General features: G+C 41.4%; 1 long non-coding RNA gene across 3 annotated transcripts in view; it reads right to left on the bottom strand.

Annotated features, from left to right (window-relative positions):
• Positions 1 to 6,074: 6,074 nt before the first annotated feature.
• LOC135319026 (uncharacterized) overlaps positions 6,075 to 15,128 on the bottom strand; it is a 28,934-nt gene continuing 19,880 nt past the window's right edge. For all 3 annotated transcript variants that reach the window (XR_010377593.1, XR_010377591.1, XR_010377592.1), the window contains one exon: positions 6,075 to 7,119. This is a non-coding gene — a long non-coding RNA (uncharacterized LOC135319026). The remainder of the gene's footprint in view (positions 7,120 to 15,128) is intronic.

Below are 15,128 nucleotides of genomic sequence, written 5' to 3'. Positions count from 1 at the left end.
TAAAGGTGGCACTGGCACAAATCCTTTATTCATGGAGTAATGAAGCCCCCCAGTCTCGTGGCTAATTGGGACTCCCTGTCCTTCTTCATGTTAGGAGCCTGAGGGCTTGGGTTAGGCCCCCAAACCTGTTTTTGGTGAGCTTTCAGCCCTATCACACCACCTGTGTTTTCCCGTTTCAGTCACATGACTTTGATTTTTGCAGGTAGGTGTGAATCCTGGACATTACCTGGGACATCAAGGTTTCCCCTACAGTAGGGACAGTGAAGAAAGTTCACCCCGTATGGTGTGTTCGGTGTCCTCGAGGACAAGTAGGGACCCACAGATAGATGTCTGGATGGGTGGTGATCAGGCCCGAGTCTTGAAAGAACCGAGATTCCATTACTGTTTTAAAAGTGAAATTGAGGGATTAATTCTGGAAGGTCTGATGCAACTGAGATTAAAATTATTATATGGTTTTTATTGTTAGCAGAAGTGGTTTTTAACCCTTAGACCCAGTCCCCCCTATTTATAATAAATATTTTGTAACCTTTCTTTTCTGGTGCCCGGAAGTGAACGTCATAGAAAATGTAACCTAACTATAAGTATGATAAACAAATAGACAGGTAGATGGAAAGATGGGATACCCAAATTCTTATATTATGGGGTATTTTATATTCTATGCTAATTATTGACCTCTCAGGACAAAAGGCACATACAAAGGGAGTCACTTCTAATAAACTATTTTTCCAACCCTTACCTAACTGGGAAACAAGTGGCTTCACAATGAGCACCTCCCAGGTCCCCGGGGAAATCTTCTTGTCAGAGTTACACTTGCTTATGGTGTCCTGTGCCAAGTGCAAGCAGATGCGGTTTGGAAGCTGCCCGGAGGCTGACTCTGGGGATTCCTTCTCCGTCGCAGCTGTGAGGGAGCCTTGCCTTTCCTGACCACAACAACAGAGGCGATTTTGAATCACTTAAAATTGCCATACCAGTGTATATCACAACCCTCACAAGATAAGTTGAATAAAGTAGAAAACTTTAAGTGTCTCCTTTAGGATAGAAATAGGGTATAAAAGAAATCATGAATTAAAAAATTCTAGTGCCCGAATAAGTGCTACATTACACTGGCTGCATCATAAGTTTAGAAAACTTCATTACCACTTTACATACCACATCTTATAGTTAGATTTTATTAATGTTTTTTTCCTAAAGAAAAAAAAATCATTTCATGAGTTCTTGCGTCATAGATGACGAGCAGAGTGCAAGTGTAAAACCAGGAATCTAGATGCTGGTTAGTCTAGACCATCTCCGTCACTGCGCAGATCATCTTTACTCATTTTACTGCACTTTTTAGAATCACCTTCTCACTTGGAAAAACCCCTGTGTCAGTTGGATTTTTTAGTAAAACAATTCTTTTTCTTACCTAGAACATCAGTGATGTTTTCAAGATGATAAAAAAAATTTGCCCATTGCATTTAAACAGTTGCTAGTTCTCGTAATTTATGGCTCACTGTCTCGTATTTATCACAATTGGAGAATTGTGTTTACTTTCTGCAAATTCTCATTGCTTTGGTGACGCAGGGACACGTGTCCTTACTGGATGGATTATGAAAGTAGTTGTTTGCATTCTCTCCCTAAATCTGGAGTACTGTGTTATGTTTCCTGTTAACTTAAAAAATAGGAATATTGTTAATTACCTAAATATCTAACCTCACACCAGTGATGCATATCAAATTGGTCCAAATGGGAATTCCAACATTAAATGAGACAGTAATTTCACAACCCACTTTTCCAAAAATTTGGATTGATGGTTCAATTATACCAGGGACATTAGCTGTTTTAATTGAATCAATCATTGCTTTCTTCAATAAAATTTTCCATTCCATCTGCTCTTTTGGTTAATTGTTCTTCAGTGTTTCATTTGCTTTCTTTCCCAAAAATATATGATTTTGGCTTTTGTCATTGAAAATCCTTGCTGGTTTTGCTACCTCATGCTGGAGAGGAAGGCTTGTGACTGTTTTATAGTCACTGGTTTCATGTTTGTATGAGTGCTTAATGCCACGTTGCAGGGGTGTGGAGACCTAATGAAGTCTGTACATAAAAGGCTTATTCTACACTGAGTGCAGGGTTAGTGTTCACAGCCCATGTCATCAGTATCATAATTAATCCATTACAATCATCCTCTATTAATCAGTGTTTTCCTTCTAACGTCTCCAGGAGAGGAAATGTAGTAGTCTAAATGCAAATCTTTGCCAAACTTTCAGTCAATTCAATACCTTTAAAGCTTTGCTTTCAATAGGAATGTGTGCCTGCTATCCCTACTTCTGCTCCTCCTGACCCAGGACGCGGTCTCCACAGCTGATGATCCATGAGGTACTGGATTCTTGATCTCATGGCTCTGTGTGTTCTGAGATATCTGGGGACTTCAGCACTGTTTTAGGGGCTTTGGGTCCCACCTCTTCATAGCATTGCTGAGATGAGATCTGTGGGTTCACCCTCATTCTTGAGTGTATTGTGCATTTTTCCTAGAACCAACACACTCCACCGTGGCAGCACTGCTTTGACCACGTGCTGGGACAGCGTGTGCTTGTCAGTTCTTGGGTTTAAATTTTCTGTTCTAATTTCTATAATGGGGTATATTGACAGATAAACTCCATGTAAACAGAAGCTCTGTGGGGTTTTCAGCAACTTCTAAGAACATAAATATTCCTGAAGCAGCTAATCTTCCTCCCAACAAGTGAGGAGCAAGCCGGCAAGTCCTGGGTGCCTGTGGCGGCCAAGCTGTGCAGCCCAGGCTGCTCACCGAGGAACAAGGAGAAAATCTTAAAAACCTACTTCAATGCTGTCTTTCACAGAATCCCAGAAATGAACGTTTTAATATCTAAAGAGGGGTGATTTTTTAAAATAAATTTTTTATTTTTTTCCTTTTTCAGTTTTATCAGGTAGAATTTTTACAGTTCAACTTCACATACACATATTGCATGCAAATATATGTATAGAGCATACTGCATTTTTTAGTTTACATATATGTACTAATTATTGTTTCTAAGAACAGATTAGAGCTTTAGATTTTTAAAATTAGTTACCAGAGGATTAAGGACATCTACAAAAGAATAAACAGAATATGGTAATCCAATCACAAAGGACAGTCAGATGTGCTTGCATATATTCAAAAAATCAAAACAATATTTAGTTCATTTGTGGTCTTATTATTATTGCTATTAATTTTAGATTCCTCATAAATGAAATCATATGGAATTTTTCTTTCTCTTTCCACCCCACTTCACTTAGAATGACAGTCTTCAGGTCCATCCATATTGCTGCAAATGGTATCTTTTATGGCTGAGTAGTATTCCATTGTATATATGTATCACCTCGTCTTTATCCAGTCATGTGCTGATGGACATTTGTGTTGTTTACATGTTCCTTGTTCTATGTCCCTTCTGGCAACAATTACGGATTTTAAATAATTTCCACCTTAAAATCCTTCCTGAAGGAGATGTGGTAACTGGAATCAAAAACAGTTACAGCACAGGGTTGTGTGTGATGGGCCCTGGGGGCTTGGTAGAAAGGTTGGCAGAAAGGATTTCAGATTCTGATCAAATGAGTTCTCCTCTTGTAGCCCTGCTGACCGCCTCTCTCACGGCCTGCCCTACAAGTCTGACCAGTCCCTTCTGTGAATCCTACTGTATTGTGCACAAATTTTGTCCAATTGGTGTCATCCAGAAGGGACCTTAAGTGAGGCACCCAAGCTCCTGTGTTGGTTTCTTCCATCAGCCCTTAACTTCCTTGGGAGCCAGGACTGTCTCATTGCCCCAAGGATCCCTAATGCCTAGTGAGATGCCTGATAAAGCTGATACTTAACGAGCACATTGGTCAAATGGAAAAACCTGATCAAAAAAAGGCCCTCATTTTTCAGACATGCCTACTTGAGCACATAGGGTAAAATGACATGTCTTCTTGGATTTGCTGTCAAGTACTTCAACAAAGGACAAATAAAAGAACAAAGGTCTGAATAAAGGAAATATGGAAAAGTTTGTGAATACCTTAATCTGGGTGATGGGCTGATTGTACTATACTTACTGATGTACACTTAATTTAGTTTATAATTTTACTGTCATTAGCTGAATAGCAAGTATTAATACGTATTAATTGAAATCCTTAGAACTGAATAAACTTACCCCACACAAAATCCTTAATATCCTAGTAGTTTGTCTTTCAGAAATCTTTTCCCACAAAGACAGGAAAAAAGGGAAATGCAGATCCGTGGAGTATTTCCACGTTGTCAAAAAACCAAAGGCCGATACAAAAGAAGAGATTGTAAAAAAGATAAAGAGGCTGAAATCAATGTCCGGAAAACCTAGCTAACAATCCTAAATGGCCCAACTTAACTAACCTCAGCACTGCTGCATCAAGAATGGGGCAAATAGCACCTAGTGGATTTTTTTTTTTTAATAAATAAATAATGATCCAGTTCCTACCACAGGCAATTATGATAAGACTGAGTATAAGTTTTAACACCAACTAGTGTACAAATCATAATTTCTACTTGATTCAAACTGCTTCTTCTATAAAATTTGAATCTTTTTATTCTTAAGACAGATTTGTGGCCTATGACCTAGTGATAGAATTTTCAACTGGCTTGTATTAAAAAAGTTCACCATAGTGAGAATTTATTACATCAAGTATTCCTTTTTGGGAAACCCATGTGCCTTGTCACTCTCTTTCATAAGATTTCCTGTGGAAAATTCAATCCTTCATTCAGGAAATGGCTGAGCAATATATCTCATGGAAAACCTTCATAAACTGCAACACAAGAAAATGAAAATGAAAGTGAGCAGCCCGTGAAGCCAGCAGACACACAGCTCACGGCTGTGTTCTCGCCTCGAATTTCTGTAACCAGCAGGGAAAATGTGCATTTCAAGAAATAGACATAAACACTTTTCAGGACCTGAGCACACAATTTCCCTTTCAGGGTTTAGTGGGCTTCCATTTAATTCTATGAGAAATGTTTAAAACAACAGAACAACACCTGAGATAGGGTTTAAAGTAACGTTTATGTCTTAGTGAAAATAAAGCCAACTGATAGTTATCATTTTTACTTTATTTGATCTCACTCTCTTACTTTACCTCCCCAACCTCCTCCACAAAATGATGGTGAACATCCCCTCCTGGGTCAGAAGGCTAAGTGGAAAGTACCAATCAAATGGAGGTGTGCTTTGTTGTTTATTTTTCAAAACAAACAAGTTTCATTCATGTGATTTAATAATTAAGATCAGAAACAAAGTCTACTCAATAAATGGTAGCCAACACATGTCATCATAGCTGCTCATCAGGTTTGGCCCCACGTTACACACTTTTACATGGACATGTGCCATGTGCTGTCATGGGAAACGGTGAGTGGGGACAGGGCCTCTGCTCTCACAGCGCACAAAGCCTGGTGGGGGAGGTGGTGTTCAATCATTGCCCTTTTTTTTAATGTACTTACAAATTATGGGAAATGCTATTTAAAAACAACAAAATGAGTCAATGAAAGTGAAAAATACAAGGACAGTATTTAGGCTGAGGGAAGACAGGGAACCTCTTTGAAGAGCTGACACTCCACTGAGACCCAAAGGACAACTCCGGTGCTGCAGGTGAAGGGCAGGGACACATTGATAAAGGGCTGATATCCAGAATATACCAAAATCTCTTTAAACTCAACAAGAAGGATGAACAACCTGATTAAAAAATGAGCAAAATGCCTGAACACACACCTCATCAAAGAAGAAATCTAGATGCCAAAGAAGTCTATGGAAAGATGCTCCACAGCATCTGTCATCAAGGGGATGCAGACTGAAACAGCGAGGTATCACTGCACACCTGTCAGAACTGCCAAAACGCAGAACACTGACAGCACCGAATGCTGGTGAGGATGTGGAGCATAAGGAATTCTCATGCATTGCTGGTGGGAATGTAAAATGGCCCAGATATTTTGGAAGACGGTCTGGCAATTTTTTACAAAACTAAACGTACTCCTAACATATGATCCGGCAACTGTGCTCCTTGGTGTTTACTCGACGAAATGGAAACTTATGTCCACAAAGAAATCTGCATACAGATGTTAATATCAGCTTTATTCATAATCACCAGAACTCAGAAACAAATAAGCTGTTCTTCAGTAGGTGAATGGATAAACTGTGGTCCAGCCAGAAAATGGACTATTATTTGGTGCTAAAATGAAATGAGTTATCAAGGCATGGAAAAGACATGGAGGAACCTTAAATGCATACTACTAAGTGAAAGAAGCCAATCTGGGAAGGTTCCGCAACTGTCTGATTCCAACTGTATGGTGTTCTGGGAAAGGGAACACCAAAGAGACTAAAAGATCAGTGGCTGTCAGAGGCTAGAGGGGAAGGAGCAATGAATGAGGTGCAGCACGGAGCATTTTAAGGTCACTAAGACAGACTACTCTGTATGATGCTGTGACGGCGGATACATGTCATTGCACATCTGTCCAAACCCACAGAGTGCACACCACCAAGTGTAAATCCTAGTGTCAAGTCTGGGCTCTGGGTGATGATGACGTGTCAGTGCAGGTTCACCCATTGTCGCAAATGCACGCTCTGGTGCAGGCGTCAATAGTGAGGAGCTGTGGAGACAAACTGCAGTTCATACACCGAATCCAGCCCCAGCCAACGCTGTTAATAAAACTCTGTGTGTGTGTGGAATGTCCGGCTGCTCTGGCGTCTGAACAGCAGAGCTGAGCAGCTGCACCAGAGATCAGGAGGTTTGCAGACACTGAAATACTTACTCCCAAGCCCTTGACAGAAAAAGTCTGCTGAGCCCTGTTCTAAACGAATCAGGATTCACCCTGATGAGACAGGACAGCAGGGCCCAAACCAGGCATGGTTAATGGGACTGAAGCAATGTTTTAGTTCCAACACCTTTGCTGAAGTCCTGCAGATCCAGCGACAGACTGTAGCCAGGGAGCGTCTGCAGAAGGAGTCGGTAGCAGGCCTTCCCGCCAGGCTCCGTGATGCCGGGGGCCGCGCGCTGCACGGGGGCCACCCGCTTGCAGAAGGCAGACTTGCGGTGGAAGCCGATCAACTCATAGAGCTCGGAGAGGATGCTGCACTGCTGAATTCTCTCCTAGGAATGCTGAAGCACAGGGAGAAAAGCAACAAGCATCTGAACGAAACATGTAAGTGAAAAAAACCCGTAAAAAATTTTCCCTTAAATCAGAGACCCAATGACACAGGAAGGAAGAGGAAGGCTGACTTCGTGCACTGATGGGACCGGATGCAGAAATGCAGGGAAGCAGCGCTGTGCAGACGCTCCAGACCCCCTCTGGTCCCCACCTTTCCGCGTTCCTCCTCTCCTTTTACTAGAAAGGCCCGTATTACCTGAAACAGAGGAATCTGCTACCTAAACATGGGACACAGAGAAGGGAAAGAGGAAAAGGACGGGAAAGTAAAGGAACAACAGTTCATCTACACCCTAGGGTTTGGGCGGGACTTTCACCAAACACACAACCTCTCAAAGCACAGAGCACACAGTGAGAGGCTGACAGAGTGACTGCGACTTCTGCTCCTTAAACATCAGCTACCTGCCAGCACACGCTGTGCCCGTTACTGAATCATTACAATCATTTCAGAAACTATTACTACCCCGGCTCACAGGCAAGGAAATCTGAATCTCGGGGAGGATTTATTATCATCCTGGACAAATTCCCACTGCCCAGAAGTGTCAGAGCCTCCGGCAGACCCTGGACTAAAATGCTCCTCATCACCACGGGCACTGAGTCTCAGGCTGAGGCCACGTTAGTTCTGCACGGGCCCAGAGCATGAGTCTGTGGGACAGGGAGTGGTCCCACTCGAAGTGCCAGGCCAAGGCCCTCAGGAACCTATGTAATGAAACCAAATACCCAAACTCATTTCCAACACGCTGCCCTGTCCGGGAGGACTGCTCGGCACATCTGTGCTGTCACCTGTGCACAGGCTGTGCAAGGGGCCCAGACAGTGACGTGACGTCCCAATGGAAGTGGCTCGGAGACCGCTTCATCACAGGACAGACTCTCCCGGCTTCCAACGTTAACTCTCCATTCCATTTCCAACTGGAAAGTAAGTTTAGACTTGTTTTCCTCTCCAGAAACAAAGAGAGTGGTAACATCAGAGGGAAACTCAAGACTGAGGAAGAGTCTCCTGGCCATTTGGAAGGATAGGCTGGGGAGGGAACAGAGACAGGGATCAGAAAGACCCGTGTTCCAGTCCAAAGTCTGCACGTCACTCGCTTTCACAGTTTCCTTATTAATACAGGTGATAAAATCTAATTATGATTGTTGGGAAAACTAAATGAAATAACGTATGCCCCTAGCATAGGTGTAAAATCCTAAATGAGTGTTCCAGAAATGGACGTGACCATGGTAAGATACTGTCTGCCAAGTCTTGTGTGCTAAGCTCACATCAGCCAGCCAGAGATGTTCCAGAGAATGCCTCAACAGCCAGCAGCCTTCTCCAACTTGGAAACTCACAGTGTCCGAAGAACAGGCAGTGGTGGATGCTTTGGGACATTCTGGAGGTAGCACTCCAGTGATGACTTTAAAAAGCTGGGGAGAATTTAGGGGACCATACAGTTCAAATACAGTAAACTCATTCCATGTCTACAAATATTCATCTCTAGCCATGATGATTCAGAGAGGAAATACATATTCAAACGTACATCATTTTCCCACATAAGTGCATCAAAACAATTTGGAAAGAATGTCACTTTCTTCTCTAGATCACACAGTGGGGATTACGAGGTTTGTACTGAAAGCCCTATGTGTAAATCATCTGCAAAAGTAACTGGGTCCATTATCAATCATCATCATTCGAAGGGAAGGATGGAAAAAAACAAAGCCAAGCTAATACGCTCCGGTATTTTGTTGGGTTACGTTGTCACAGAGGAGACGGACAGGTCATCAAGGAACCACTCAGCCGTGATCACGGAACCAGGGAGCGGGATGGGCGGCAAGATGTAAGGCGCAGCCGTAGCTGTGCCCGCGCTTCTAGGCAGGTACCCAGTCACTTCGACAAGGTGTCAAAAGTGTATGCCAACGTCCTCATCACCTGTCATGCATTAAAGAGAAATGGAAACCTATAAACGGCCAATAACCTCGGTGGGTACACCGTCCAAAGAGCAACGTCACAGTTTGACAACTGGCCATCCCGTTTCCCTGGGCTTCATTCTTGGAGAACCTTAAAAACCACTCCTCTGTCCTCAAGAAGTGCTGCCTACTTGTCCTATCTTTGGCTCAGGGATACAGCACGTTCACGTGGACTTTAATGTCTGCACAGATTTGACTGTCTTTCTCCAGGTTCACTTGTCCATTCTGAAGAGGCCTGAGTTAAGTCCAAACTCCATAAGATCAATTCCCTCCAGTGACAACTCAACGAGCCTGCAATTACAAACCAACTGAACAGGACTGTCCTCAGCTAAAAATGTCACCCGCCCTTCACTGCTTTCTTAATCTCCTGTCCTGGCTAAATGCAACAGACTAACACCACCCTCCACCAAGTTCCCCAACTATGTCAAATAGAAAGTAAGGTCCATAAAAGAGGAGACAACTCCATAGTCACCTCTGAATTCCTAGCATATATTAATGTCAATAAATAGAACTATGATTATGGCTTCTTTCCTTTAAAACCTTTCTGGTTATTTAAATGAGACCATGGAAGGGAGGTGTTTGGGTCCAGTGTCTTGATCCAGAAGACTCTGGAGACCTTTTTCGGAATGGCTGTCCACTGATTCATTCAAAACACAACTTCTCTTTCCGGGAGGAGCTGTGATTTTCTGCCAGGAGTTTGTTGTCACTCTCATGCCAGAACAGATTTAAACTAAATACTTACATTGGATATGTTATTTTTCCCCGCTTCCAAAAAAATTGACTTTCCTTACTTCCTTGCCTTGAGGAATGCTTTTTTAATTTTCTTTCTAATTCACCCTTTTATAAAGCAGAATTCTCAGGATGTGCTTGGCCTTACATAAGAACAGCCATCCAACTCCCAGTGTGAGAGGCCTGGGGCTAACCTCCTGCACTCCTGTCAAGGCAACTGAAACTCAGTTCAGGAGCCAACTGTTCCCCAGGGCTTCTAAGGCTCGCATATCTCCCAGAATCCCTGCTTTCTGGTTTGACTTGGCTTCTGAGGATTTCCCCTCACTTTCTTGACAATTAGCTGTGCAGCTTGAAAGATGAGGAAGGAAGGTATAATTTCTTAATCAGCATTTTAAGGAACTTATGTAATGATGGTTTTCAAGAGTTTCTAGAACCCTCAAATGCCGAGACAGAAAACACACTAGATATATTCTAAATCTAGCTATCATGTGCATTTTTTATTTGCTTTTGTTTTCTAAACTGCTAACAGACATTTTTTAATTAAAAAATAAAATAAGGCCCCAAATAGGATAGAACATTGAAGAGGAAACAAAATTAAAGGACAAAGACACAAAAATGATAAGTACTCTACAAAGTTAATAGAAAAAATACACTATAGATCAGATCAGCAGTTCTCAGTAACAGCTAATTGAAACCTGACCATGAGGTAAAATGTCTCTCCTGTCAGGAGACGGCCAACAGAAAACAGAATTAAATCAACAAAATAAAATTCTAAGTCTGGCGAAGTAGAGAAGTCTTCCAGCTAAATGTGTTTTCTTCTGGAAAAGAGGGAGACTCACAAGATCTTTTCTGTGGAGCCTGAGCCCAGGTGAGGATGGTGAAGTGAGCTCTGTAAGTACCCAATTAGCAAAGTGAGTGATGAATAAAGAGACATGAGCTTTGATGACAGAGATGATACTTACTATTCACTTGTCCTGTAAGTATGTCTTCACGTTCAATGATCAATAACTTGGCGTCCTCAGGGATTGAGATTATAGAAAAATGCACAGCCCGGGCCTAGACCTCCTCTGTGATTGTGGAACTGCACTTAGATGTTTCAAGGGAACCTCCAACTCCACCTGCAAATAGCTGACTTCACGGTGCTCCTCCCATAGCGGTCCTGCCCAGGGCCTCTTGTCGGGGGGCAAGGTCTCTCTGCCTCTCCCAGCTCAGTCCCATCACTCACAGATGTGACTGGACCCCTCCTTCAGGGCCCAATTTCCTCAGTCAACGAGTCACACCACCCAAACCTCAACTACCAGGTTCTCACTGGCACTCCCTCAGCACTGACTCGGTGCTGGGGACCACGCTGCACATTGTGCACACGTTACCTCACTGGATCTCCACAGAAGTCCTGGGAAGTCGGTATATCACTGCTTCAATTAATAAGATAAATTGTTTCACTTCCTTGAGTGCGTCATCCAAAGTGACACGGCTACTGAGCCACAAACCTGGGACTGAAAACCACTTGAAAATTGAACACTGCTACACCTAAGAGCCACCCTACTCTGACTTATCACATCACCTCCTGCCGAGCCTTCTAAATGTTTCTAAGCATTCTACAAGACAAAAGTGATCTACGAGAGCACGTCTCTCCCCTACTTAAAATCTGACAATGACATTCCACTTCCCTTAGGAGAAAGCCCCACTGATACTGAGCACAGACCAACGGCCCGGCATCCGCGTTCCCTGCGCGGCCACGCTGCCTCACCCACCACGCAGCACTACACGTGCCGTGACCAGGACAGGGATGCTGACTCCGTACAACCCTTGGCTCGTCTTACTCAAACAATGATCACTCTCTTCAGTGCTGACTCTCAGAAAAATGTTTTCTCTGGATGAATCAGTATCTTTTTCCTTACAACTTCCCATCATTGATAATGAGCTCCCCCCAAAAGAGAGAAAACCTAATCCTCAGACTCCTTATCTGTAAAGTGTGAATAACAAGGAAATATGAGAGGTTTTTAGCGAAATAATATTCATGTGAAGCTAAGGGACAATTCCCAACATACAGTAAGCACTCAATATGTGCTTACTTAATATTAATAAAATAGATTCCATTCCAGCAACCTTAAATCAATGCTTTATGGCTTTGTCCAAAAGACTACCGACAAACTATTGGACGAACCCCTTTGAGCAGATCCGCCCAAGCGTACTGGGATAGGTAAGACTTGAATCCAGTTACAGCTGCAGCCAACCAGCAGTATGGGGCGGGGGCAGTTTGCTCAAACTCTTACATGTTGTTTGTGCATTTAGTTGTAGTTATTGAATAAAGACAGGTATTATATAGTCAAAGCTCCTGAAACATAAATCTTCAAAGATTGATGCAAATTAGTTTCAAGTACAACACTCTCACTAGAAATTATTTGAAAATTATAGTCTTAGCTCCTCCACACATCGAAAGGGCATTTTCTTAATGTATCTGACTATATACACTGAAAGGATTGTTTAAAAGAAATTAAGATGAAGCCATAATGAATAAGCTTTCAGTATAATCTGCACAAAGCCCCAAACAAGGGTCTCACTTCTCACTTCCACATAGGTGTTCAGGTAGCTTAACCTGGGTCTTGGTTTCTTATGACACGGGGGTGGGAAGAATTGTGGATAGATTTATGTAGCAAATATAAATCTACGGTATTTGCTGTGTGGGAATCCTAGAAATAAATAAATTGATATATAGTCCCATCCTTAGGAAGCTCAGCCTTTCCAATTACAACAGCATTAAAAGTAAAATGAGAGATATATTTAACAAAATTTTACAAGATTTGCACATTGAACATTTTGAAGTATCACCAAAAAAAAATTAAAAGATCTACATATATGGAAGGCATCCCATGTTCATGGAATGGTAGACAATATTGTTAAAAATGTTAAGACTCCCGAAAGTGATCTACAAATTTAATGGAATCCCTATCAAAATTCCAGCTGACTTCTTTGCAAAAATTGAAGAACTGATGCCAAAATTCATATGGAAGTGCAAGGGACCCAGGTCAGCCAAAACAATCTTGAAAAAGAAGAGCAAAGTTGGAGGACTCACTCAAAGGTTACTACAAATCTATAGTACTCAAGTCATTATGGTACTGGCATAAGTTTGGATGCATAAATCTATGAGACACAATAAAAAATCTAGGGGGGAAACTTACATTTACAGTCATTTTTCCAGAAATGTGCCAACAAAACTCCATTGAAAGAATAGTCTATTCAACAAATGGTGCAGAGACACCTGGGTATCTGAAGGCAAAAGAATGAATCTGGAATCTGGACCCCCGTATTTTATATAACAAATAAAATATTAATTCAAAATGGATCACTGACGGAAACGTAAAAACTAAATATATAAACTTTCTAATAAAGACATAGTTTAAATCCTTGTGGTTCAAGGATATGCTATGGCTTCCTAGATACAATACCAAGAGCACAAGTGAAAAACAAGAAAGATAAAATGGACTTCATCACAATTAAAACCATTTGTTACAAAGGACATCATCAAGAAAGTGAAATGAAGGGGAAGGGGGTAGCTCAAGTGATAGAGTGCGTGCTTAGCAAGAAAAATAAAATGAATAAATCTAATTACCTCCCCTAGAAAGAAATTGTTTTAATGTTTAAAAAAACTAAAGTGAAACGACAATCTGCAGAATAGGAGAAAAATTTTGCAAAGCCTATATCTAATAAGAGACTAGTATCCACGATATAAAACAAATGCTTACAACTGACCAATACAAAGAAAATCGACCCAATTTTTAAATATGCCAAGTATTTAAATAGATACACAATTGGCCAATAAGCATATGAAAAGATGCTCAGCATCACTAGCGAAATCAACATCAAAATGATATCTGATTTTACACTCACTAGGATGGTTATAATCAAAACATGGACAATAACAAGTGTCGGTCAGGAGGCAGAGAAATGGGAACCCTCAATACGCAGCCATTGGAAAGGGGCAATGGTGCAGCTTTTTTGGAAAAGCCTGGTGTTTCCTCAAAAGGTTAGAATTATATGGCACAGCAATTCCACTCCTACATATAGAGTCATTCCTCAGTATCCTCGGGGGGTTCGTTTCAGGAAAACCCCACCCTGGATACCATAATCCAAGGATGTTCGAGTCCCTTTACAATCAGCCATCTGGATCCATAAAGTGGAAACTACAGATATGGCGGGCCAACTGTACAGCCAACAGAATGAAAACATATTCTCACAAAAAGTTGCACCTCAATATTCATGGCAGTATCATTCAGAGTAACCAAAGGTTACAAACAATATCCATCCATCAATGAACGGATAAACAAAATTACCAAGAATAGTCCCACAAACTTTTGGTCATTGAATCTTTGACAAAGGAGGTGAGAACATACAATGGAGTAAAGACAGCCTCTTCAGAAAATGGTGTAGGGAAAAGTGGACAGCTGCATGTAAATCAATGAAGTTAGTCTACTCCCTCACAGCATACACAAAAATAAATTTAAAATGGCTTAAAGACTTAAACATGTAGACAAGACACTATAAACCTCTTAGAAGAAAACATAGGCAAAACATCTGACATACATCTCAACAATGTTTTCCTGGAGCAGTCTACTCAAGCAATAGAAATACAAGCAAAATAATACAAGTAGGATCTAATTAAACTTACAAGCTTTTGCACAGAAAAGGAAACAAAAACAAAACAAAAAGACAATCTATGGAATGAGAGAAAATAGTTGCAATAAATGAAATTGACAAGGGCTTAATTCCCAGAATATGTAAACAGCTTTTACACTTAATAAGAAAGAAAAACAAACAATTCAATTCAAAAATGGGCAGAAGTCCTAAAGAAACTTTTCTCCAATGAAGACATACAAATGGCCAATAGGCACATGAAAAAAATGCTCAATATCATTATCAGAGAAATGCAAATCAAAACTGCAATCAAGACTCACCTCTCACCAATCCGAATAGCCATCATTCAGAAGTTCACAGACAGTAAATGCTGGAGAGGCTACGGAGAATTGGGAACCCTCCTGCACTGTGGTGGGAATGCAGTTTGGTGGAGCCATTGTGGAAAATTGTACATAGGTTCCTCAAAAGACAAAAAATTGACCTCCCATATGACCCAGCAATCACACTCCTGGACATATATCCAGAAGGAACCCTAACTCAAAAAGACACTTTCACCCCAATGTTCACAGCAGCACTATTTACAATAGCAAGACATGGAAACAACCTAAATATCCACTGAAAGATGACTGGATAAAGAGACTGTAGTATATTTCTCCAA

This window comes from Camelus dromedarius, chromosome 23, assembly GCF_036321535.1.
Source record: "Camelus dromedarius isolate mCamDro1 chromosome 23, mCamDro1.pat, whole genome shotgun sequence".
NCBI lineage: Eukaryota > Metazoa > Chordata > Mammalia > Artiodactyla > Camelidae > Camelus > Camelus dromedarius.
This window is presented reverse-complemented; position numbering and strand designations above follow the sequence as displayed.